Below are 10,467 nucleotides of genomic sequence, written 5' to 3'. Positions count from 1 at the left end.
TGTGAGGTGTGGGGTGTCAGACTGCCCCTAGTGGGGGATGTCTCCCAGTTAGGCTACTCAGGGGTCAGGGACCCACTTGAGCAGGCAGTCTGTCCCTTCTCAGATCTCAACCTCTGTGTTGGGAGATCCACTGCTCCCTTCAAAGCTGTCAGACAGAGTCGTTCACGTCTGCACAGGCCTCTGCTGCTTCCCCTTTTGTTGTTTAGCTGTGCCCTGTCCCCAGAGGTGGAGTCTACAGAGACAGGCAGGCTTCCTTGAGCTGCTGTGAGCTCCACCCAGTTCGAGCTTCCCAGCGGCTTTCTTTACCTACTTAAGCCTCAGCAATGGTGGGCGCCCCTCCCCCAGCCTCGCTGCTGCCTTGCAGTTAGATCACAGACTGCTGTGCTAGCAATGAGGGAGGCTCCGTGGCCATGGGACCCTCCCAGCCAGGTGTGGGTATAATCTCCTGGTGTGCCCGTTTGCTTAAAGCGCAGTATTGGCGTGGGAATTACCTGATATTCCAGGTGTTGTGTGTCTCAGTTCCCCTGGCTAGGAAAAGGGATTCCCTTCCCCCTTGCACTCCCCAGGTGAGGCGATGCCTCGCCCTGCTTCAGCTCTTGCCTGTCGGGCTGCAGCAGCTGACCAGCACCAATTGTCCGACACTCCCCAGTGAGATGACCCCAGTACCTCAGTTGAAAATGCAGAAATCACCGGTCATCTGTGTCGCTCGTGCCTGGAGTTGGAGACTGGAGCCGTTCCTATTCGGCCATCTTGCTCCGCCCCTCGCACATACTAACTTTTAAAAAATAAAGGTTATTTTAAAAGCCTTAAAATAAAAAGGAAAGAAAGAAAAGAGAAAGAAAAGAAAGATGGAAAGAAAGAAAGAAAAAAGATAGAAGGAAAGAAGAAAGAAAGAAGGAAATAAAGAGAGAGAGAAAAGAAAGACCGAAAGAAGAGTGAGAGAGAAAAGGAAAGAAAGGAAGGTAGAAAAGAATGACAGAGAAGAAAGAAAGCAAAAAAGCCTACAGCACCCAGTATTCCCAGGAAGTCTTCCATGCAAGTACTACCAAGGCCCAACACTGCTGAGCTTCCAAGATCAGAAGAGATCTTGCGCATTCAGGGTGGTATGGCTGTGGATGCTGGCAGAGGTACCTGGCTTCACAGGAGACTGCCCCAGCCATGCCCGCCAGCTTCCAGCTGGCACCACCAGTCCAGTGACTCTGAGCTCATATCGGGACCCCTGAGCCACTCGCCCGCAAACTTCCCCCGGCTCCCGAGCTCCCGACTTTCTGCCATGTCAGGATCACTCAAGACAGGGTGTCCTCCGATTCATCAGGGCCCAGGACCAATGATCCTGGAAACCCGTCCTATCCTCCGCCCTGTCACAGAGGTATTCTTTTGGATCCATGGCGGCTCAGGAGTTTCTATGAGGCCCCAAAGTGCCCCACTCAGCCAGAGCCGTCAGGACTGACCAATGGTGAACAGACAGCAAAGCGGAGTGTGGCCGTTTTCTCACAACACCAACACCCATGCCTGCGCCTTTAAGGTCCAGCCCCCTGACCTCCCAGGCTGAAGCTGGGCTCCTGGTGGAGCAGCGGCTAGGTGGAAGCAGTGGAATGCTGCTGCCTGGTGGTGCTTTTGTGGCACACAACCAGAGGAGCTCCCCAGGTGCATCGGGGGTGTAGGGGCACGATAAAGGGGGAGCAGAGTCAGGGGAGGTTGGGAAGCATGATGATAGTAGGGGGAAGGGAGGGAGGGGGTAAGCCACAAAAGCCTACTGCAGGCTGGGTGGAGTGGATCCCAGTACATTGGGAGCCTGAGGCATGTGGATCAAGAGGTCAGGAGGTCCTGACCAGCCTGGCTTACACGGTGAAACCCTGTCTCTACTAATACTACAAAACATGAGGTGGGCGTGCCTGTAGTCCCAGCTGCTTAGGAGGCTGAGGCAAGAGAATGGCATGTATCTGGGAGGCAGAGCTTGCAGTGACCTGTGATCGCACCACTGCCCTCCAGTCTGGGTGACAGAGTGGGACTCCGTTTGGAAGAAAAAGGAAGGAAGGAAGGAAGGAAGGAAGGAAGGAAGGAAGGAAGGAAGGAAGGAAGGAAGGAAGGAAGGAAGGAAGGAAGGAAGGGAGAGAGAGAGAGAGAGAAAGAAGAAAGAAAAAAGATAAAGAAAAGAAAGAAGAAAAGAAAGAATGAAAGAAAGAAGAGAGAGAGACAGAAGGGAAGAAAGGAAGGTAGAAAAGAAAAAAAGACATGGAAGAAAGAAAAAAAGCCTACAGCACCCAGTATTTCCAGGCAGTCTCCCATCCAATTACTAAACGGGCCCAACCCTGCTGAGCTTCCGAGATCAGATGAGCTCGGGCACGTTCAGGGTGGTATGGCCGTAGATGCTGGCAGAGGTGTCTGGCTGCCCCAAGAGCCCTGCCCAGCCATGCCGGCCGGCGTCCAGCCAGCACCACCAGCCCGGTGCCACAGGGATCGGATCAGGACCCCTGAGTCGCTCACACGCAGCCGTCGGCCAGCTCCCGAGCTTCTGAGCTCCCACCACGTCAGGCCTGCTCGGAAGAGGGAGGGCTCAGAGGCGTCAGAGCCCAGGGACCACGATCATGGGATGCTGTCCAGTACTCCGCCCTGTCGTGGAGGTATTCTTTTGGATTCCTGATCACTCAGGAGCTCCTGAGAGGCCCCCTCTTGCACAACCCACCCAGAGTCGTCACAGCTGGCCAAGGGCAAACAGCCGACCCAGCCGTGTGTGGCCTTTTTCTCACAATGCCCCCACTGGGTCACTTGTCCTTACCAGGACAGTGCCGGTGGGCAAGAGGGCGTGGGGGTTGGGGGTTGGGTGACGGCACTTCTTTGCCCCAGGCTGGCACTAGAGCCGACAGCCTGATCCCTGGCGTGAGGGTCTGAGAGAAACCCAGACACACCCCACCACCACAGGGAGCAAATCCACAGCCCCACACAAAGACACACCCAGGCGCTTGCACGTGGGAATCCACACACGAACTTACACACATACACAGACACACACACACACACACATGCACGCACACGCAAATGGCTTGAAGGAGAGCAAGGAAGAGATGGATGGACAGATTGAAACCGATGGTGGGAGAGAGACATTCATCAAGAGAGACAGGGGAAAGGGAGAGGGAAAGAGACAAACTGAGATTCAGAGAAAGAGAGAGGGACAGAGAAAGAGAGACACAGAGACAGACGGAAGGCGACAGAAATAGCAGAAGATGCAGGGAAAATCCAGAAGATAGAGCGGGAGGGAGATAGAGAGCGAGAGAGATAGAGCCATGGAGAGGCAGAGCCCTGCTCTGGTAGGCAGGGCCCTTTTGAGCAGGCCAGGATAGGGTGGAGGGGGCTTGGGGTGGGCCAGAACAGGGTGGTCTGGCTGTCCGTGCAATGGGAGCAATGGAGTGCTGAGAGGGGTATTGTCTTGGCTTATTTGTTTGCCTTGGAGGTGGATTTCATAGGCTCCTTCCTTTGTTGGCACCTCCCTGTGCTCCTGGTGTGGTGCGTTGGGCCCCTAGTTTTGCAGAGTGTTCCCATCCATTTGGGAGGAGCTGTGGCACCAGGTGTGCCCACAGTGCCCGAGGCCTGGGTCTCTGGCATGTCCTCGTGACTGGAGCTTATACAAAGTTGGTGGCAATGGAATCGGGGTGCACAGGGACTGCTTTCCTGATGGCTGGCAAAGCAATGTCCTTGTCCCGGATAAAGCAGCCCCTGCGTTCTGGAGGGAAGTCTTGGCTGGCGTATGTGGAACCCGCTGCCCCTGCCCACCCCTTACCCCGGTTTGGAAGTTTGCAGCAGCGCCTGATGAGTGCACTGAATCGCCTGGACGTTCAGGGAGCAGGAAGGCAACGCGAACGGCAGGGAACCTGCACCTGCGCCTTTATGGACCAGCTCCCTGCACTCCTGGGATGGATCCGGACTCCTGGCATGGCAGTGGTGAAACAGAAGTGGTGGGAGGCTGCTGCCCGGTTATACTTTCGTGGTGGGTCGCAAAGAGGACGGCCCTGGCTTTGGCGGGGGTGTTGGCAGGCAATAAGGTGGGAGTAGAATCCGGGGTGGTTGGGACGCATGGTGACAGTAGGGGGAAGGGAGGGAGGGGCAAAGTCACAAAAGACTACAGCAGGCCGTGCGAGGTGGATCACGTCTGTAACTACAGCACGTTGGGATTCAGAGGACGGTGGACCACGAGGTCAGGAGATCGAGATCAGCCTGGCTAACATGGTGAAACCCCGTCTCTAGCAAAAGTACAAAACATGAGCCCAGCGTGGGGGCGGGTGCCTGTAGTCCCCGCTGCTCCGGAGGCTGAGGCAGGAGAGTGACGATCTCGCAAGGTGGAGCTTGCAGTGAGCCGAGATCACGCCACTGCACTCCACCCTGGGTGATAGAGCCAGACTCCGTCCTGAAGAAAAAGAAAGAAGAAAAGAAAGAAAGAAAGAAAGAAAGAAAGAAAGAAAGAAAGAAAGAAAGAAAGAAAGAAAGAAAGAAAGAAAGAAAGAAAGAAAGAAAGAAAGAAAGAAAGAGAGAAAGACAGAAAGAAGAGAAGGAAAGAATGAAAGGAAGAAGAAAGAAAGTGAGAAAGAAAAGAAAGAAGGAAAGAAAGAGTGATAGAAAGAAAGAAAGAAGGAAGGAAAGAAGAAAGAAAGAAGGAAAGAAAGAGAGAAAGAGAGAAAAGAAAGAAAGAAAGAAAGAAAGAAAGAAAGAAAGAAAGAAAGAAAGAAAGAAAGAAAGAGAGAGAGAGAGAGAGAAGGAGAGAAAGAAAGGTAGAAAAGAAAGAAAGACAAGAAAGAAAACAAAAAAGCCCACAGCACCTGGTATTCCCAGGTGATCTGCCATCCAAGTACTAACCAGGTCTGACCCTGCTTAGCTTCCCGAGATCAGATGACATCTCGTGCGTTCAGGGTGGTATGACCATAGACCCTGGCCTAGGCACCTGGGTGCCACAAGAGCCTGGCCCAGCCATGCCCACTGGCTTCCAGCCAGGGGCCTCCGTGCTCATATCGGGACCGCTGAGCCGGTTGCCCGTGGCCTTCTGCCAGCTCCCAAGCTCCCAAGCTTCCACCACGTCTGGCCTGCTCAGAAAAGGGAGCACTCTGAGGCGTCAGGACCCAGTGCCCATGATCCTGGGACCCCGTCTGGTCCTCTGCCCTGTCGCAGAGGTATTCTTTTGGATCCCTGGTGGCTCAGGAGCTCCTGCAAGGCCTGCTCTTGCCACACACAACCAGAGCCATCAGGGCTGTCCAACGGCGAACAGGTGGCCCAACAGCACCTGGACTTTTTCTCAAAACGCCAACACCCAGGCCTGCGCCTTTGTTGTCCGGCCCCCTGCCCTCCCAGGCTGGAGCTGGGCTTTTGGTGGGGCAGCGGGTAGGCAGAAGAAATGGAATGCTGCTGCCCAGTGTTGTTTTGGTGGTGCACCACCAGAAGGTGTTCCCCAGGTGCATCAGGGGTGTAGGGGCGCAATAAATGGGGAGCAAAGTTAGGGGAGGTTGGGAAGCATGGCGATAGTAGGGGGAAAGGAGGGAGGGGGGAAGCCACAAAAGCCTACTGCAGGCTGGGCACGGTGGATCATGAATATAATCCCAGCACTTTGGGAGCTCGAGGAGTGTGGATTACAAGGACAGGAGATCCAGACAAGCCTGGCTTACATGGTGAAACCCCGTCTCTAGTAAAACTGCAAAATATGAGCCTGGAGTAGCGGTGGTCGCCTGTAGTCCCTGCTGCTTGGGAGGCTGAGGCAGGAGAATGGCGTAAACCTGGGAGGCGAAGCTTGCAGTGAGCCGAGATCGCACCACTGCACTCCAACCTGGGGGTAGAGCGATACTCCGTCTGGAAGAAAAAGGAAGAAAGGAAGAAAGAAAGAAAGGAGGGAAGAAAGGAAAGAAAGAAAGAAAGGGACAGATATAAAGAGAGAGAGAAAGAAAGAATAGAAAGAAAGAAAGAAAGAAAGAAAGAAAGAAAGAAAGAAAGAAAGAAAGAAAGAAAGAAAGAAAGAGAGAAAGAAAGCAAGCAAAAAACATGAGAGAGAGACAAGGGAAGAAAGGAAGGTAGAAAAGAAAGAAAGAGAAGAAAGAAAGCAAAAAAACCTACAGCAACCGGTATTCCCAGGCGGTCTGCCATCCAATTACTAACCAGGCCCGACCCTGCTTAGCTTCCAAGTTCACATGAGATCGGGCATGTTCAGGGTGGTATGGCCGTAGACATGGGAAGAGACAGCTGGGTGCCCCAAGAGCCCGGCCCAGCCATGCCTGCCTGCTTCCAGTCAGCACTGCCAGCCTGGAGCCACCGGGCTCAGTATCGTCCACCGTGCCACTCGCTCTCAGCCTTCCCCAGGCTCTTGAGCTGCCGAGCTTCCTCCACATCTGGCCTGCTCGGAACATTGAGTGCTCCGAGGCATCAGGGCGTAGGGCCCACGATCCTCGGCCCCTGTCTGGTCCTCTGCCCTGTTGTGTAGGTATTCTTTTGGATCAGTGGCCGCTCAGGACCTCCTGTGAGGCCCCCTCTTGCCCCACCCACCCAGAGCCTTATGACCTGGCCAAGGATGAACAGCCAGACAAGCCACACCTGGCCCTTTTCTCAGAATGCCCCCACCATGGTGGCTTGTCCCAACCAAGACCTGGCCAGTGGGCAAGAGGCCATGGGGGGTGAGCGTTGGGAGATGGCCCTGATTTCCCCAGAGCTGGCACAAGAGCCAGCAGTCTGATCCCCATCAAGAGGGGCCCAGAGAAGCCCAGACAAACCCCACCATCCCCAGGAGCAAATCCACAGCCCCACACACAGACACACCTGGGCACTCACATGCGGGAACCAATGCACGCACATACACACTCATACAGAAACACACACCCACACACACACAAACACAGACATGAACGCCCACACAAATGGCTTAAAGGAGAGTAAGGAACAGATGGATGGAGAGATTGAAGCTTAGGGAGGGAGAGGGACAGTGATCAAGAGAGATAGGAGAGGGGGAGAGGGAAAGAGACAGACAGAGAGGCAGAGAAAGAGAAAGAGAGATACAGAGGGAAGGTGAAAGAGGTAGCACAAGGTGCAGGGCCAAACCCAGAAGAGAGGGGGAGGTAGCTAGAGAGCGAGAGTGATAGAGCCTTAGAGAGACACCGCCCTGCTCTGGTAGGCAGGACACTTCTGAGCAGGCCAGGATAGGGTGGAGGGGACTTGGGCTCTGCCAGAACAGGGTGGCCAGGCCGTCCATGCAAGAGGAGCAACACAGAGTGCTGAGTCGGATTTCCTCTTGGATTAATTGCTTGCTTTGGATGTGGGTTTCGTAGGCTCGTTCCTTGTTGTCGCCTCCCTGTGCTTTTGGTGTGGTGCAGTGGGCCACTTGATTTTCAGAGTGTCCCGGCCCGTTTGGCAGGAGCCATGGCACCGGACATGCCCACGTGGCCCAAGCCTGGGTCTCTGGCTTGTCCTCAGGACTGGAGTGTACAAAAATTTGGTGGCAATGGGAATCCAGGTGCACAGGGACTGTTTTCCTTGTGGCTGGCAAGTAATGTCCTTCCCCCGGATAAAGTGGCCCCTGTGTTCTAGAGAGGAGGTCTTGGCTGGCGTATGTGGCAGCCGTTGCCCCTGCCCACCCCTTCCCCCTGTTTGGAAGGTTGTGGCGGCTCCTGATGAGTTCATTGAATCACCTGGGCCTTCCGAGAGCGGGAAGGCAGCACAAATGTCAGGGAACCTGCGCCTGCGCCTTTATGGACTGGCCCTGTGACCTCCCGGGATGGACCCGGGCTCCTGGCATGGCAGTGGCAAGGCAGAAGTGGTGGGAGGCTACTGCCTAGCTGTGCTTTGGTGGTGGACCCCCAAGAGGACATCCCCAGATGCGACGGTTTTGTAGGTGGGAGACAAAGTGGAAGCTGGGTCCAGGGAAGTTGGGAAGCATGGCTACAGTAGGGGGAAGGGAGGGACAGTCGAAGCCACAAAAGACTACAGCAGGCTGGGCTCAGTGGATCACTGTTGTAACCACAGCACATTGGGATTCTGGGGAGGGGGATCACGAGGTCAGGAGATCCAGACCAGCCTGGGTAACACAGTGAAACCCCATCTCTATTAAAACTACAAAACATGAGCCCGGCTTGGGGGCGGGCACCTGTAGTCCCCACTGTTCAGGTGGCTGAGGCAGGAGAATGGCATGAACCAGGGAGATGGAGCTTGAAGTGAGCTGAGATTGCGCCACTGCACTCCACCCTGGGTGATAGAGTGAGACTCCATCTGGAAGAAAAAGAAAGAAGAAGGAAGGAAGGAAGGAAGGAAGGAAGGAAGGAAGGAAGGAAGGAAGGAAGGAAGGAAGGAAGGAAGGAAGGAAGGAAGGAAGGAAGGAAGGAAGGAAGAAAGAAAGGAAAGAAAGAAAGAAAGAAAGAAAGAAAGAAAGAAAGAAAGAAAGAAAGAAAGAAAGAAAGAAAGAAAGAAGAGAAAGAAAGAAAAGAAGGAAGCAGGGAAAGAAAGAAGAAAGAGAAAGAAAAAAGAAGGAAAGAACAAATAAAGAAAGAAAGAGAGAGAGAAAGAAAGAAAGAAAGAAGAGAAAGAAGAAAAGAAAGAAAGAAAGAGACAGAGAGAGAGAGAGAGAGAAAGAAAGAAGAGAGAGAGAAGGAAAGAAAGGAATATAGAAAAGAAAGAAAGACAAGAAAGAAACCAAAATAATCTACAGCACCCAGTATTCCCAGGCAGTCTCCCATTCAAGCACTAACAAGGTCCAATGATGTTTAAATTCCAAGATCAGAGGAGATCTAGCACATTCAGGTTGGTATGGCCATAGATGCCAGCAGAGACTCCTGACTACCACAAGAGCCCAGCCCAGCCATGCCTGTGGGCATCCAGCCAACACCTTCAGCCAGGGGCCTCCGGGCTCATATTGGGACCCCGGAGCCGCTAGTCCGTGGCCTACCCCGGCTCCAGAGCTCCTGAGCTTCCACCACATCCATCCTGCTTGGAACAGGGAGCGCTCCGAGGCATCAGGGCCCAGGGCTTACGATCCTGGGACCCCCTCTGGTCCTCTGCCCTGTTGCAGAGGTATTCTTTCGGATCCCTGGTGACTTAGGAGCTCCTGTGAGTCCCCATCTTGCCCCACACAGCCAAAGCCGTCACGGCTGGCCAAGGGTGAACAGGTGGCCCAGTGGCACATGGAATTTTTCTCACAATGCCAACACCCTGGCCTGCGCCTTTGGGGTCTGGCCCCCTGCCCTCCCAGGCTGGAGCCGGGCTCCTGGTGGGGCAGCAGCTAGGCAGAAGTGGAGGAATGCTGCTGCCTGATGGTATTTTGGTGGCGCACCGCCAGAGGGAGTTCCCTGGGTGCATCGTGGTTGTAGGGGCGCGATAAAGGGGGAGCAGAGTCAGTGGAGGTTGGGAAGCATGGCGATAGTAGGGGAAGGGAGAGAGTGGGGAAAGCCACAAAAGCCTACAGCAGGCCGGGCAGGGTGGATCTCAAATGTAATCCCAGCAGTTTAGGAGGCCAAGTCATGTGGATCATGAAGTCAGGAGATCCAGACCATCCTGGCTTACACAGTGAAACCCCATCTCTACTAAAATTGCAAAACATGATCTGGGCGTGGTGGCAGGTGCATGTAGTCCCGGCTGCTCGGGAGGCTGAGGCAGGAGAATGGCATGAACCCAGGAGGTAGAACTTGCAGTGAGCTGAGATCCCACCACTGCACTCCAGCCTGGGTGACAGTGAGACTGTGTGGAAGAAAAAGAAGGAAAGAGCCAGAGAGAGAGAGAAAGAAAGAAGAAAAAAAGAGAGAGAGAAGAAAGAAAGAAAGAAAGAAAGAAAGAAAGAAAGAAAGAAGAAAGAAAGAAAAGAAAGAAAGAAAGAAAGAAAGAAAGAAAGAAAGAAAAGAAAAGAAAGAACGCAAGCAAAAAAGAAGAGAGAGAGCGAGAAAGGAACAAAGGAAGGTGGACAAGAAAGACAGAAAAAAAGCAAAAAAGCCTGCAGCACCCGGTATTCCCAGGTGGTCTCCCATCCAAGTACTAACCAGGCCCGACCCTGCTTACCTTCTGAGACAAGGTGTGTTCAGGGTTGTATGACTGTAGCCGCAAGCAGACGCACCTGGCTGCCCCAACAGCCCCACCCAATCATGCCCGCTGGCTTCCAGCTGGCACCACCAGCCCTGGGATACCAGGCTCCAATTGGGACCTCCAAGCCGCTCACTTGAGGTCTTTCCCTGGCTTCTGAGATTCCAAGCTTCCACCACATCAGGCCCGCTCAGAACTGGGAGTGTTCTGAAGCGTCAGGGCCCAGGGCAAAGGATCCTGGGACCCTGTCTCATCCTCAGCCCTGTCACGGAGATATTCTTTTGGATCCCAGGCCACTCAGCAGCTCCTGCGAGACCCCCTCTTGCTCCACCCACCCAGAGCCCTCAGGGCTGGCCAAGAGCGAACAGCCCGCAAAGCTGCACTTGGTCTTTTTTCCAAAAGCCCCCACCATGGTCGCTTTTCCCGACCAAGACCCAGCCA

General features: G+C 54.0%; 5 pseudogenes; all 5 read right to left on the bottom strand.

Moving 5' to 3' along the window:
• Positions 1-998: 998 nt before the first annotated feature.
• Positions 999-1,117, bottom strand: LOC115899462 (annotated as a pseudogene).
• Positions 1,118-2,252: 1,135 nt separating this feature from the next.
• LOC115899351 lies at positions 2,253-2,371 on the bottom strand (annotated as a pseudogene).
• A 2,428-nt stretch (positions 2,372-4,799) lies between these two features.
• Positions 4,800-4,919, bottom strand: LOC115899407 (annotated as a pseudogene).
• Positions 4,920-6,083: 1,164 nt separating this feature from the next.
• On the bottom strand, positions 6,084-6,202 carry LOC115899329 (annotated as a pseudogene).
• A 3,735-nt stretch (positions 6,203-9,937) lies between these two features.
• LOC115899441 lies at positions 9,938-10,046 on the bottom strand (annotated as a pseudogene).
• Between the last annotated feature and the right edge of the window lie 421 nt (positions 10,047-10,467).

Source organism: Rhinopithecus roxellana, chromosome 8, assembly GCF_007565055.1.
Source record: "Rhinopithecus roxellana isolate Shanxi Qingling chromosome 8, ASM756505v1, whole genome shotgun sequence".
Classification (NCBI taxonomy): Eukaryota; Metazoa; Chordata; class Mammalia; order Primates; family Cercopithecidae; genus Rhinopithecus; species Rhinopithecus roxellana.
This window is presented reverse-complemented; position numbering and strand designations above follow the sequence as displayed.